Source organism: Xenopus laevis, chromosome 3L (assembly GCF_017654675.1).
Source record: "Xenopus laevis strain J_2021 chromosome 3L, Xenopus_laevis_v10.1, whole genome shotgun sequence".
Taxonomy (NCBI): domain Eukaryota; kingdom Metazoa; phylum Chordata; class Amphibia; order Anura; family Pipidae; genus Xenopus; species Xenopus laevis.
The window spans coordinates 146,978,193-146,994,946 of NC_054375.1; positions in this window are offsets into that span (position 1 = coordinate 146,978,193).

The following is a 16,754-nucleotide window of genomic DNA, read 5'->3' on the forward strand; positions in this document are numbered from 1 at the left end:
AATTAGATACAGGTACATCAACACTTTGTATTAATCTCAAAAAGTCATTAGTGTCTCTCAAATAGCCGCCAATTTGTTATACACAGGGCTGGAGTAATAAATCCACATACTCTGATATAGCCTGATTCAGAGACCCATTGAAGAAATGATCGGTGGTCTAGACAAACTCTTGTGTATCTTTGGCAGAATATATATTACCAGTATATATTACCAGTCTAACAGGGGAATTTAGGCTAAAATCCAACCATTGTTTACTGCAGAGTCCAATAAACACTTCTGGAAAATGTCTGTAGGGTCATAAATTAATTTACCTTATCTGATTTCATCATTCAATTGTGACAAGATCTCTTGCCTATAATATCTGTAGTCCGATATATATATATATATATATATATATATATATATATATATATATATATACTACATTATAGCAGATTTAGGTAAGCCAACACCTTTGCGCATAGATCGGAAACTAATTACATATTGAATAATCCACAATTAAGACTACATTATGGAAAAGGTTTGTAGATGATGTCAAGAGAAAGAAATAATTTATTGTTGTCATTTACTTTTCATCCACAAGAGGTCCCAAAAGTCCATTTATGATTAAAGGTGGCCATAGATGTATTATTATTATTATTATTATTATAAACATGTATTTATATAGCGCCAACATATTGCGTAGCACTGTGTAACAAATACAATCTTTCCTCTAACCATTGGTCGCAGGAAAGATTGTTCGTTTTCAATAACTTTGATGAATTTATAGGACACTAATACAGATGAAGTTCTTAGTGTTCCCTGGCACTGACACACGGGTTAGGAAGCAAAGAATTTTTTCTGAAGGTGAATCATTTATCTCTGGAATAGATATCATAGATAGTCTTGAAGTTATTTAATACTTTTAAATTAGGGGTTCACCAAATCCACCAAATTTTGGATTTGGCCGAACTCCCCAAATCGTTCATGAAATACCAAACCAAAACTGAATTCTAATTTTGGGGCAACAATGCGGCACCCCCCCCCCCCGTGCAAAGAAAACAGATAAGTACTACGATAGTTTATATAAACAAGCTGCTGTGTAGCCATGGGGGCAGCCATTCAAGCACAGGATACACAGTAGATAACAGATAAGTACTACTATAGTTTATATAAACAAGCTGCTGTGTAGCCATGGGGGCAGCCATTCAAGCACAGGATACACAGTAGATAACAGATAAGTACTACTATAGTTTATATAAACAAGCTGCTGTGTAGCCATGGGGACAGCCATTCAAGCACAGGATACACAGTAGATAACAGATAAGTACTACGATAGTTCATATAAACAAGCTGCTGTGTAGCCATGGGGACAGCCATTCAAGCACAGGATACACAGTAGATAACAGATAAGTACTACGATAGTTCATATAAACAAGCTGCTGTGTAGCCATGGGGGCAGCCATTCAAGCACAGGATACACAGTAGATAACAGATAAGTACTACTATAGTTTATATAAACAAGCTGCTGTGTAGCCATGGGGGCAGCCATTCAAGCACAGGATACACAGTAGATAACAGATAAGTACTACGATAGTTTATATAAACAAGCTGCTGTGTAACCATGGGGGCAGCCATTCAATCACAGGATACACAGTAGATAACAGATAAGTACTACTATAGTTTATATAAACCAGCTGCTGTGTAACCATGGGGGCAGCCATTCAAGCACAGGATACACAGCAGATAACAGATAAGTACTACTATAGTTTATATAAACAAGCTGCTGTGTAGCCATGGGGGCAGCCATTCAAGCACAGGATACACAGTAGATAACAGATAAGTACTACGATAGTTTATATAAACAAGCTGCTGTGTAGCCATGGGGGCAGCCATTCAAGCACAGGATACACAGTAGATTACAGATAAGTACTACTATAGTTTATATAAACAAGCTGCTGTGTAGCCATGGGGGCAGCCATTCAAAGCTCGAAAAAATGAGAAAAGGCACATGATACACAACAGAAAACAGAGAAGCTCTTTAGAACACAATGGAATTATACAGAGCTCATCTGCTATCTGTATCCTGCTCCCATGGCTACACAGCAGCTTGTTTATATAAAACTATAAACACCAGGTTTTACCAGTGCAGGGCAACACTACATTATATTGTCATTCCTTTAAAACACTTTCATTTTTAGATGTTACGGATCTGTTAATTATATATTTATTCCTTTAATTATAGTTACCCCACTGGTCCTAAGAATACAGATCACTCTCTCTTGCATTGGAGCAAGACAATATCACAATAATACTACACAGAACCGAGATATTAACACACATTTACCCAACAGCCTATACAAAGTTTACCAATTAAATTTTCGTTTGTAGCCGTCAGGTTGTTTCTGCTTCCTATGGAAATATGAATTAAGTAATAAACCTGTTATTTACAGAAATGATAAACAGGGTAATAGTATAGTTCAGCAATATTAGAATGATTACAAGTAGTTCAATACTTTATAGCAGAAGCTATAGGGAAGCAGTTACCTGAAACAGATAAACAAGACTCCCTCCTGCTGTGGGTCTGTCCCATGACATCTCAGTGGAGCAACTTTTCATTGCTCAGTATAACTGGTCAACAACAGCCCTGTTTTCTTTCTTAAAGGGGTAGTTCACCTTTAAATTAACCTTTAGTATAATGTAGAGAGTGATACTCAGAGCATTTGTAATTAGTTTTCATTGTTTATTATTTGTGGTTTTTGAGTTATTTAGCTCTACAGTTTGCAATTTCAGCAAACTGAAATCAAATTCCCCTAGCAACCATGCATTGATATGAATCAGAGACTGGACTATGAATATGAGAGGCCTGAATAGAAAGATGAGTAATAAAAAATACCAATAACAATACATTTGTACCTTTACAGAGTATTTTTTTTAGAAAGGGTCAGTGACCCCCATTTGAAAGCTGGAAAGAGTCAGAAGAAGAAGGCAAACAATTCAAAATCTATAAAAAGGAAAAAATGAATGCCAGATGAAAAGTTGCTTAAAATTATCCATTCAGTCCTTGAAGCTATTATTGTTGTCATCTAGTTTTCATCCACTAGAGGACACAAGAGGCCTCCTAAAAATCAAGTTTACCCCAGGGTTGGATGAGACATTAGAAACACATTGTCACAAAGGGAAACAAATGGATCTGGTGCTTGAAATGCAAATATCAGAATGGTCTCAATGAGTATTGGGGTCTCAGCTGTTTTTCCTAATTCTTTGGGGGTTTTTTTCAGATATTGTTTCTTTCAGACTCTGAGCAAGTGCTGATTATCTAGGCAAGAAATGCATAAGTCCAGCACACCTGTACCACTTAGGGTGTTTCAATAAGGCCGCTTTTAATGAAATGAAATTGGTTCTCCATGGAGGTCCGGAACAGCGCCAGGTTAAGCAGGAACTTTTCTTGCTAATGTTGATAAGAGAGAGAGAGAGAGAGAGAGAGAGAGAGAGAGAGAGGGGAATATATCTATATATCTACACTTTGTATTAATCTCAAAAAGTCATTAGTGTCTCTCAAATAACTGCCAATGTGGATTAATAAATCCACATAGTCTGAAATAGCCTCATTCAGAGACCCATTGAAGAAATGATCGGCCGCCCTGGTGGTCTAGGCAAACTCTTGTGTATCTTTGGCAGAATATATATTACCAGTCTAACGGGGAATTTAGGCAAAAAATAATCTAACATTTCATTTGAAATCCAACCATTTTTTACTGCAGAGTCCAATAAACACTCAGTTCCTTCCGGAAAATGTCTGTAGGGTCATAAGTTAATTTACCTTAGCTGATTTCATCGTTCAATTGTGACAAGATCTCTTGCCTATAATATCTGTAGTCCGGTATATATATATATATATATATATATATTATATATATATATATATATATATATTATATATATATATATATATATATATATATATATATATATATATAAATAAAATATACTTTACTAGAGAACATCATAATAAAATGCAGTATACAGTCTCACCCAACAGGTGTCACCCTTGCTTCCCTGTGTACAATTCTGTGGGAGTCAATTTAATTAGTGAATCCAAAATTCTTCACTTTTCCAGAGAATACATCGAGAAGACAATTTGGATCATGACTCTTATAATGCAACAATGTATTTTTGTCTGCCGGTTTGAGATATATGCATCCAAACCACCTTTATATATTTTATATATATATTATATATTCACTTTCAAGCAGCCACACTCAAATCCGGAACAGTTCAACAATTGTGGGTGCACTTTCAAAGAACATACAGAAATCTTCACAGGGTCCCGTCCTCCAGTTGGTGATAAATCAAATTACTTTTATTATATGAATCAGTATTTCCAACATTTCGGCCCACCTTACAGCCTTTTTCAAGGATGAAAAAGGCCCTCAGGTGGCCGAAAACGTTGGATGTACAGATGCATATAATAAAAGTAATTTGATTTATCATGAACTGGCGTGTGGATCTGTGTGAATATTTGTATATGTATCTATATATGTGTGTGTGTATGTATGTGTATATATATATATATATATATATATATTTGTATATGTATCTATATATGTGTGTGTGTATGTATGTGTATATATATATATATATATATATATATATATAGTAAAAAAAATCCCAACCCGGTGCATTCTGGACCCTACTGGCAACCACCTGGGTGGCTGGCTAGAAAGGTTAGTACATAGTAAATCAAAAAACCGCACTCCTAGGACTTGCTCGGTAAAAAAATCAAAAATGGTTAACTCTCAACGTTTCGGCAGACAGCACAAGTGTAGTTGCCGAAACGTTGAGAATAAACCATTTTTTTTTTTTTCACTGAACAAGTCCTAGGTGTGCGTTTTTTTTAATTTAATATATATAAATAATATATATATATATATATATATATATATATATATATATATATATACACTTCCAAATGAGTATCCGCACTCCAAGGCAAACAGCTTTCAGCAAAGGGAGGGGTGCACGGTAATTATGTATATTCCAATTATTCTCAGACCAGCACTCCCAATTTTAAAAATCAATCTTTTTATTTGACATCGTATCAATGCCCGACGTTTCGGTCCCTGTTGGGACCTTTATCAAGGACCTTGATAAAGGTCCCAACAGGGACCGAAACGTCGGGCATTGATACGATGTCAAATAAAACTGGGGTCGCAGGAAAGGGATAGGGCAGAGCCTTAAAAAGGAGGGCGGGAGGGAAATAACTGGGGCAACGTTCTCTTGTGCTGCAGGTACAGCTCTGCCACTTTCCATATGAATCTCCTCCTGTGCCAAATATTTCATGTGCAGGAAATGCCCAACTGCAAATCCCTCATTGTCAGAGTCCGACAGAACAATGGGGAGCGATGAGACTTTCAGGAATTCAGGAAACTGTGGCAGAGATGGGCCACTGGGTCACCCCATTGTAGAAATGTATTTTGAAAGCTTTCTGATGTACAGTAACTCTATAATACACTTTCACTCCATCTCGTCTTCTATTCTCTCTCTCTATCATTATCTTCTCCCTTCTTCATCCCCTGGGGCAGGACAGACAGAGAGCCTGGGCTTTTAAACGCTTTAACAGATTTATCTCTAAACTCAACATTTGATAAATAGAAATACATTTGCATAAAACAAAATGGATTTTTTTTTGACAAAACCAAGCCCAGTTTCCTAATTTCAAAATAAGAAAATAGGGGCCTCCTGTATAAATAGTATGGGGACTACTCAGTACAGTTTTTTCATAGGACACATGGACATAAATTGAGGTTAAAAGGAAAGAGATTTCAATTTGAGCGTCTTAAAGGGGCACTGTCATAAAGTAGTGGTTTCCAAAGAGTGGCGTAACTATAAGGCAATTCCGACAAGCACATGAACCCTTTTCCCACCCCTCCCTCATGTTTGAGTGCACCACATATTTTCCTGTAGGAGAGAGTGGTGACGGAGGGGGGTTCCAATAGAGCAGACCCTCTTGTCCCCACTAGTCAGACTGTGTGTGTCTGCTTCCTCTGTAGTTACACACTTGTTACTAAGAGCTTCTTACACACAGCCGGTCTCTGCAATTGGCTTATCTCCAGTGATATAGGGGGGACAGCATACTAAAGACGTATTCAGGCTGGCCTCAGAACAATGGATCAGTAACAAGATCATAAAAACTCTCCATCTTCCTTGAAAATTATTGCTAAATACATTATACAGGGAGCCGGAGGTGACTGAAAACCTAACTACATTACATAGTGGGAAGTAGTGGGTACTTTGGCACCATCACCATAAAGTATTAAAAACTATATCACATTCATGACTGTATTCCTTATAATAATTGTGGATACTTTTTCCCAGGATGCATCTGTACACGCAGGGCCGCCATCAGGGGAGACAGTGGTCCCGGGCCCGGCAGGATTTAAGGTTAAAGGGGGGCCCAGCTGTGCTGCACTTTCGGATTATCCCCCTTAAGAGCATGCAAGTCAAAGTCCCGAAGTCAAAGTCCCGAAGAGCCACCAAAATGTAATAAAAAAATTCTAGGGGTCCCTGACACCCATTTTTACTTGTAATGGGGGCCCTGGATACCACTGGTTTTTTTTAAATTTTTTTATGGGGCCAGGGAGTACTGGAGTAATGGGGGTCCACTGGAACTGCCACATGTAGACCTCTCCAGGCAGTCATCGGGGGGCCCCTCCCAGCTTCCCTGTGCGCGTGCCTGTGCGAAAACCGGTGTGGCGCATGCCTGAGCAAATGCCATCACACTTTCCGTCTGCTTTAAAGTGCAGCAGCGAAAGTTATTTAAGGGAGCTCCTGATAGGAGGAACGTGGCTGGGCCGGAGCCCACCGGGTTTTTCCCCTGTATCCCACCGGCCCAGCCCATCACTGTATGGGGCCCCCTGACTACCAATGGCATTTTTGACTTGTAAAGGGGGAGGCCTGGCCACCATTTTTAAAATATTTTCTATGGGCCCCCTGGCCACCAATTTGTTTACCTTGCCCTTGCAATTAAAGGGCATGTAAAGTCTAAAATAGGCTAGAAATGCTGTATTTTGTATACTAAATATAAACATGAACTTACTGCACCACAAGTCTAATCAAACAAATAATTTATGCTTTCAAAGTTGCCCACATGGGGTCACCATCTTGTAACTTTGTTATACATCTTTGCAAGACTAAGACTGTGCACATGCTCAGTGTGGTCTGGGCTGCTTAGGGATCGTCATAAACAAAGCTGCTTGAGTTCTGCATGGCTGGGAAGTAAGGCGGGGGCTCCCCCTGCTGTTCATAAGTATGATTGTTTCCCTGCTCAGCAGTTAGGGACCGTCTGACAATTCCTATCCACAGCAGTAAATGAAGGGAAAATTTCACTGCATACAGTCAGGTTTCTTATAAAAACGGTACACACTTTTTAATTAAAGTATATTGGAGATAGGTTTCTTTTTCATTAAAGAAAGTAAAAATGGCATTTTTTTTTGACTTTACATGCCCTTTAATGAAGTTTTTAACTTTTATTGGGGCCCCTGACAACCAATATTTTTTTTAACTTGTAGGGGGGACCCAGGCCACCAATGGGTTTTTAGTGTTCATGATTTAGCACCCATGTTTGTGTGTTTTTTTACTATGGTGTGGGAGTGTGTGAGGTCTGGGGCTGAGACTGTGATGGTGGGTGGGGCCCAGAACATTTAGTCCCGTGAATTCTGATGGCGGCCCTGTATTCACATACACGTATATTTCATGTTCAGCACAATTGCCACTTTGGAGTCGGAAGGGATTTTTATTTTCCTCTTCTAAAGGAAACAGGAGAAAGCTCCTCACTGTCCTGTAAGTGTAATATCTAGTGATACGGTGTATACAAATATCTATATTCATACGCACGGCGAGATGTTTAAAATCTGCTGCCATCTTCACAAACCTTCCCAAATAAAAACATTTCTTTTAGGATCTCGTGATCATAACAAATAAGAAATGACCGTAAATAGTGACAAACAAGAATCTTTCTGCATGGGAAAAATATGCTCCCAATAAGAAAAGCTCTCCAAATATATCCAATGCCAGACCACAGAAGAATTCAGCTCTCGTACGAAACTGCCATAAGGTTATCAGTGGATAATGGAGTAAGCGTTACGTTCATTCATGGGCGGATTTGTGTTGCCCCATTTGCTAAAGTCCCAACCAGATAGTTGTGGAAAAATCAGTGGGGGCTCCATCATTTGGGGGGGGGGGGCAAGAAGGTGGTGCAAATAAATGTAAATAGGCTTCTGAACAAATTTAATCTAGGGCCCCAAAACATTGGCATGTTGATCTATTCTACCAAGATATATTGAAACTGCTCATTAAGGAGAACTAAAGCCTAACTAAAGATGTCGCTAGAAATGTTGTACATTATGTTTTGTGCTTCTGTACCAGCCCAAGGCAACCACAGCCCTTTAGCAGTAAAGATCTGTGTCTCCAAAGATGCCCCAGTAGCTCCCTATCTTCTTTTCTGCTGATTCACTGCACATGCTCTGTGCTGCTGTCACTTACTGAGCTTAGGGACCCACTCACAATATACAGTACACATAGAATAGAAATGTCACAATATAAGGCTGATTAGTAATTAATACAGATAATTACTACATGGCAGCACAGAAACCAGTGCAATTAGCATCAGAATTTAATAATCAGCAAACCTGTAGCATCAGCTTATATTACAATGGAAGCTCATTTTCTGCTGGATAATTAGTGACGAGCCCTAAGCTTAGCTTCTCAACAGCCAATCAGAGCCCACTGAGCATGTGAGTGTCACAGACACTTTCCAAGATGGTGACCCCCTGTGACAAGTTTGAAGTCCTGGATCATTGTTGCTACTGACAAGCTGAAACTTTAGCCTCCTGCAATAAGTTCACTATATAAAATATGCCATTTTTAGCCATATTCATTTTTAGGGTTTAGTTCTCCTTTAATGATGGCCTCCCTGGACCCGACTGCACCCATAGGGTCTGCTTCATCTATAGTTACACCCATGGTCCCCACTCCAACTCCCACCCAATTCCCCGCGGTCGCAGCTGCATTAAACACTGGCAGAGCTGCAATAGAGAATCGCTACTGCATAGTAAATTCCGAACATATGGGCAAAGCAGCTATAGACGATTGCTATGGAGATATCTATGGGGATGTCATACACTCCTCATTTCTGTATTGCACACAGTTTGTTTTTTTATTTGCCCATAACTAAAAACAAAACATCTGTGAATTATATATATTAGGATATATGACCATGTTCAGAAGGCTGGCAGCATTCCTAGACCTGTCGTCTTTGCACATACAATTAAATTTGAAGGTTTCCAGCTTAATATCTAAGGAAACATGACTGTCCTTCAATCTGCTCTAAACAAGCAAAGAAGGAAGTGATAAGAAGACTCCTACACAAACCTCTACTTATTTGACCTCATTACTGAGGCACAGCAAGAACAACTCTAATGTTAGAACATCACCAAATTCTTGAAGCTTGTATTCTTAAAGCAGAACTTAACCCTAAAAATGGATGTGGCTAAAAATGGCATATTTTATATAGTGAACTTATTGCACGAGGCTAAAGTTTGAGCTTGTCAATAGCAGCAATGATCCAGGACTTCAAACTTGTCACAGGGGGTCACCATCTTGGAAAGTGTCTGTGACACTCACATGCTCAGTGGGCTCTGATTGGCTGTTGAGAAGCTAAGCTTAGGGCTCGTCACTAATTATCCAGCAGAAAATGAGCTTCCCTGTAATATAAGCTGATGCTACAGGTTTGCTGATTATTAATTCTGATGCTAATTGCCACTGGTTTCTGTGCTGCCATGTAGTAATTATCTGTAATAATTACTAATCAGCCTTATATTGTGACATTTTTATTCTATGTACAACATTTCTAGCTTACTTATTTAGTTTAACTTTCCTTGTCCTTTAAAGGGGTTGTTCACCTTTAAATAAAGTCAAGAGTGATGTTCTGAGATAATTTGCGATTATTTTCCAGTTTTTATTATTTGTGTTTTTTGAGTTATTTAGCGTTTTATTCAGCAGCTCTCCAGTTTGCAATGTCAGCAATCTGGTTGCTAGGCTACAAGTTACCCTAGCAACCATGCATTGATTTGAATAAGAGACTGGAACAGTGGAGTAACTAGATCTACTGGGCCCCACAGCAAATTATTTTTCAGGCCCCCAAAATGTTAAGAGGTTGACTTGTTTTACCAATATTTATTGAAACTTTATATGAATTAAGGCCTTATGGGCCTTCCTATACCTCTTGGACCCCTCTGCAAGCGCAGGGTCTGTTTCCTTTATAGTTATGCCCCAGGACTGGAATATGAATAGGAGAGGGACTAAATAGTAAGATGAGTAATAAAAAGTAGTAATAACAATAAGAAGGGTTATTTATTAGTCGGGAATGCCAAAAACTCAAAAAAATTCGAGTTTTTTTACTATAAAATTTGAATTTTTCGAAATTTATTAAACCCCGAGGGTGTTAAAAGTCTGAATAAAAAATTACTCCAACTAAGGCTTTCAGAGTCCACATAGAAGTCAATGGGAGAAGTCCTGAAGATATCCTGATCTGCACTGGTTTTGTGCAATACGCCGTAGGTTTTGTGGTGTTCAGACAAAAATCAAAAAAATTAGGGATGCACCGAATCCAGGATTCAGTTCGGATTTGGCCAGGATTCAGCCTTTTTCAGCCAGGATTTGAATTCAGCCGAATCCTTCTGCCCGGCCGAAACCGAATCCGAATCCTAATTGCATATGCAATAAGTGGATTCGGTGCAACCCTAGAAAAAATTTAAATTTTTGCACAATTTTATTGTGTTTTTTTTTTCCCACACAGGTAATTTTCAAAGAAACATATTGATAGATAAAGGGGAAAAAGATCCGTGCAGATTTGGTCAGACTATTTTACCGCTAATTATCAGGAATTATGAAAAGTTGCTTAGAATCGGCCATTCTATAAAATACTAAAGGTTAACTTAAAGGTGAACCATTACTTTAAAAATCAAATCAAACTCTACATGAAGACACTTTGGGGCCTATGTAATAACATTCAAATTTCTATTTTTTTCACAAATCAATTTTTTTCACTAAAAATTCATTCTTATTTTTATTTTTATTTCTTCTAAAATGTCTAAAAAGGCAAGTCAATTTTCACCCCTAATTCCACCCCTAACTGGCCCATAGATATCTCCATTGTACCTAGGAACACAAATAGGCATTTTTTCCATATCCCATACTAAGCAGCCTTTAAACTGAGGCCCCAGCTGCTATTTCAGTTCCCCATGGAGGGTACCACATATATTAGGAACCAGTGTCTTAGGAGTAATGTTTGCAACTGATTTATTAAAACTTTGGAATCTTGTCAGTCTGAAAACAATGAGTTCTTAGACTTATTACAATCATTTTTTATATTTTTTCTATTACCCGCTGTCTACATTATGGTACAGAAACTAGGGATCCGTATCCAGGATTTGGTTTGGTATTCAGCCAGGATTCTGCCCTTTTCAGTAAGATTCAGGTGAATCCTTGTGCCTGGCTGAACCAAATCCAACTCCTTAAAATAAAGTGACTTTTCATCATAAAACAAGAAAGTTAAAAATTATGCATGTGTGGTTCTCTTTTTCCCTTTACACCCCTGATTTCGGTCTAATCTATCAGGAAGGATTCGGAGGTTCGGCCAAATCCCAAAATAGAGACAATATCATTTGAAATCATATGACACAGATAGTAGTAGCAATCAGACAAGAGACATCAAGAGCATTCAGATGTCAGGGAGTAAAATAGAACCTTGGCTGCTCCAAACTAAATGCAAATGCAGCCATAAGAGAAAAAGAAAAGATGAATGTCCATGCAAAAGACTCGTTTTAGGATGGAGTGATGGACACCTAATAGGAGCAATTACCGTATATACTCGAGTATAAGCCGAGTTTTTCAGCCCCCAAAATATGCTGAAATACTCTACCTCGGCTTATACTCGGGTCAAGCGCAAAAAACGGTCGACGGCGTCTAAGAATAGTCGCCAGCGTCCAAGATACTCTCCAAGAATATTCGCTGGCGTCCAAGAATGGTCGCCAGCATCCAAAAACGAGACGCCGGCACCTCCAATGGGAGCTGAAACCCTCAATTTTTTGATTTAACTTACCAGAAGCGGCTGCATTTCTCACCCTAGGCTATACTCGAGTCAATACAGCTTTCAAAGTTTTGCGCAGGTAAAAATTAGGTACGCTCGGGCTATACCTCGGGACGGCTTATACTCAAGCTAATATACGGCTATATCAGTGTGTGCAATGAAGCCAGTACATTGTCAGCACCCCCTGAAACACTAAACAAATGTGCAGAGTCAGCAAAAAACTGCAGTGCCTGTTGACCTGGTGGCAAAAGTAAGAGAATAATAATGTGCAGCAAGACTAAAGTTATAATTTTACTAAAGGGAGAAGTGACAAACACTGGCGAAAATTCACCAGTGTGACGTCATTTCGGGACCTTGCCGATTTACTAACGGGCGCTGGTTTAAATTTCGGCTAGTGAAGGAGATAGATCTAGGGGTACTGCGCACGTCTAGACGTAGGGCGGAATTTTTCCGCTCTGGCGAATGGACGTAAATACTGTGCAAATTCACTAAGGTGCAGATTTTAATGAACGTTACCACTGACACCAGACTTGCCTTCACCACCTCAGACCAGGCGAAGCTGGCAATGAGTAGATGCGAGTTCCTCAAAAATTGTTTGAAAATTTTTCTACGTTCCCAAAAAATGCTACGACTATTCAGTTTTTCAGGGTGATAGCTGCAAAAGAACATACATTTTTATAGGGTACCCAGCTTCCCCCCGCTATCATTTCCTTATATAGGCGTATAAACTATACACTGGGCTCATGTGTAGGGAAAATAACAACTTTATTTATTTTATTAAGGTTCCCTGGACTTTGTAATGTAGTTTATTTTGCTGCAACATATACGTCCATTCAACTTTAACTTGCGGCCGTATGCTAATTAGGCATCGCTACTGCAACTTCGCTTTGCTTGCTGAATTAACTCTAGCGAAACTAACGTTCAGCGCCCTGGACGCAACTTTAGTGAATCAGCGTTGTACTGGCGATTTTCGCCTGGAGAAGTGGGGCGATGTGAGTGAAGTCGTCGCGGGTGAATTTCCAGAAGTTAGTGAATTTGCCCCATAGTGAGCTAAACTCATTCCCACTTCAAGTTGTCAGTAACAAGAATAAGGGGGTACGTGGCTTCTTTTACGGGAAGCAAGACCTCTTTAATCGATTACAGAATGTAACCCTTTCTCGGCACTCTTGTAGGATCACACTGTTACCTGGCACATCACCTGTTGGAAATCCAGCAGACCTGGCCTCTTTGCTTATGGAAGATACTGGGAACTGGGATTTACAATGTAGTGCCTGCTCACCTAATTTGGGATCACAGGATGGGAACACCCTCAGGGAATTCTAATAGATAATGAAAACGAGTGTCACTACTTTGTCAGCAATCATATGCACAGTCAGTTAAATATCCTAGAATAAGGAGGCATACGGAGAGGACCACAGGGTTCATTAATTAACGGATTCTCTGTGATTTCGAACAGGTGATCGTCTGCGGTGTGTATCTGACTCACTTTCTCAGTCCTGTGTCACGAGTCCATAAAATGCTTAGTCTTATCCTAGGGATGAGAATGATGCAGTTCAGTCGCATAAAAACTGTGCCCAGGGTCAGAGACCCAGTTTTTAGCGTGTTACCATGTCCCTCTACGCTTCTTCTATCGCATCTTAGCAGTTTATCAGGTTTGCATTTAGGGTTCGCCAGTTTAACTAATGACTTCTTACACTTACAGAACGAGTAATCACTCCCCAAACTGCCTTCCCGCGGCTATTAATGTAAACGCGGCGGACTCGGCATTTTACTGGATTTGCTTCTGTTTTCGGCGTACGTTTGCTCCGAATAGTTGCACTCATGAGGGACATTGAAGTGGAAATGAGGTTCCTCATAGAGCTCTACCACTTAGTTTATGTGGGGCAGAATTCACTCATAAGTTACGAAATTTCGTCTATGTGCGATAGCGCGAGGCAACTGGTGCTCTTTAAGTGGCCAATTACTCGGCTCACATCGGGCTGCAGAGATCCATCTGACAATCAGATTCTACAGTATCCTAAGATGGGGTTCACAGCAATCTTCCAACACAAGCGCACACGGATGCTCTAATATGTGCTCTCCAATCAAATGGCACGGACAGCACTCTGATGCCTATAGTCATACTAAATGGCAAAGTTTGCGTCCAGGGCTCTGAATTATTGATTGGCGAATTGCGCTTTCAGTATGTCTGTAAAGTACAAGGGATTGTCGAGTTAACGCTAGCTTAATGATAGCTTTGGTTGCAATGCAGATTTCTCAAAAATTATGACTTACTTCAGGTTATTTAGTAAAGCCCAAGTTTTTTTGCTGATAAGGGTATTATGCGGATCCTTAGCTACTTCCATTATTGTTCCCCATAACTCCTTTATTTCTTATATGCTTCCTATAACTTCTAGTATTGGCCCTCACGGCTATACACTTCGTCCCATGTCAAGTTCCTCCTATTTGCTTACCATAATCCCTCTCCTATTTAGAATACTCCTCCTATTGCTGCCAATACTTAACCCCCTCCCTGTAACTCCTCTTTGGCTTATCATTATGTAATAGCATAGGCTCAAACTACACTACATTTAAACTTCCCTACAGTCTAGAGTGGGTAAGCCGTCTAATACAAATAATAAGTTGGTTATATGTTATGCCTACACATGAGCCTATTGTATTAGTTTATATCGCCTATATTGGAATGTAGTGGGAAGCGGGTACCCTATTACTAAATGTGGTTTCTTTTTCAGCCATACACCATTCTATAACTCTCACATCCTACTCGGCTAGATTTTGGGACGTAGTAAATTTCTACAAATGTTTATTAGACTTCGCATCTACTTTCTTTGCACTCCCATGTCATTGATGGAAGGAAGTCTGGTGCAAGTGGTAACAAAATAAAATAAAAAAAAAAAAAAAAAAAAAAATAAAAAAGAAAAAAAAAAAAAAAAAAAAAAAAAAAAACACAAAAAAAAAACAAAAAAAACATAAAAAAAAAAAAAAAAAAAAAAAAAAAAATATAACAAACAAAAAAAAAAAAAAAAAAATAAAAAAAAGAAAAAAAAAAAAAAAAATAAAAAAAAAAAAAAAAAAAAAAAAAAACAAATAAAACAAAAAAAAAAAAAAAAAAAAAAAAAAAAAAAATTAAAAAGAAAAAAAACAAAAAAAAAAAAAGAAATAAAAAAAAAAAAAAACACAAAAAATAAAAAAAAAAAATAAGAAAAAAAAAAAAAAAAAAAAAAAAAAAAAAAAAAAAAAAAAAAAAAACTCCCTATTGCTTATATACCCTCCTAAAACTCTCTTATTCTCCATTATCCTCACTATAACTCCTCCTATTGACGCATATAACTCCTCCTAATAACTCCTCTATTGCTCCATATAACCCCTTCCCTTAACTCTCCTATTGCTCCATTATACATCTCCTTAATCCTCCTTATTCTCCATGTACCCACTCCTATAACTCCTCCTATTGCTCCATATAACTCCTCCTATAATCCTCCTATTGCTGCTATAACTCCTCCCTATAATTCTTCCTATTGCTCCATAATAACCTCCCTATAACTCTCCTATTGCTCGCATATAACTCCTGCCCTTACTCCTCCTATTGTCCATATAACTCCTCCTATACTCCTCCTGTTGCTCGCATATAACTCTCCCTTAACTCCTCCTGTTGCTCCATATAATCCCTCGCTATAACTCCTCCTATTGCTCCATATAACCTCCCTAATTAAACTCCTCCTATTGGGTGCTCCATTAACCTTCCCTATAACTCTCCTATTGCTCCATATAACCCTCCTGTAAATCCTCCTATTGCTCATATAACTCCTCCTATAACTCCTTCCTATTGCTCCATATACTCCTCCCTATAATCTCCTATTGCTCCATATAACTCGCTCCTATAACTCTGCCTATTTCTCCATCTAACCCCTTCCTGTATCCTCCTATTGCTCCATATAATCCTCCCTATAACTCCTCCTATTTGCTTCAATTATAATCCTCCCTATAACCTCCTATTGCGCCATATAAGCTCTCCTATAATCCTCACTATTGCTCCATATAACTTCCCTGTAACTCTCTATTGCTCCATATATCTCCTATATTCTCTTATTGGCTCCATATAACAAAGGCAAATATCATCAACAATAAGTGGAGTTATACTTATCATATTAGATATCGTAAGTAATCACACAAGTATAAAAAAAGTATCTCCTATAAACTCCTGCCTATTGCTCCATGAACCCCTCCCCTTACCCTCCTATTGCTCATATAACTCCTCTATTTGCTTCCATATACTCCTCCTATAAATTCCTGTCCTATTTGCTCCATATTTTAACCTCCTATAATCGTCTATTGCTCCCTATAACTCTGCCCTATAACTGCTCCATTGCTCATATAACTCCTCCTAATAACTTCTCCTGTTGTCCATATAAAAAAAACAAAAAATCAAAAAAAGAAAAAACAAAAAAAAAAAAGATAACGAAAAATCATAAAGTAACCAAAAAAGACAAAGAAAACAAAGAAAAAATAAAATAAATAAAAAAAACAAAGAAAAAAATTTGAAAAAAAAAAGAAAAAAAAAGATAAGAAAGATAAAATAAAAAATAAAAAAAAAAGCACCAAAATAAAAAAGAAAAAAAAGCAA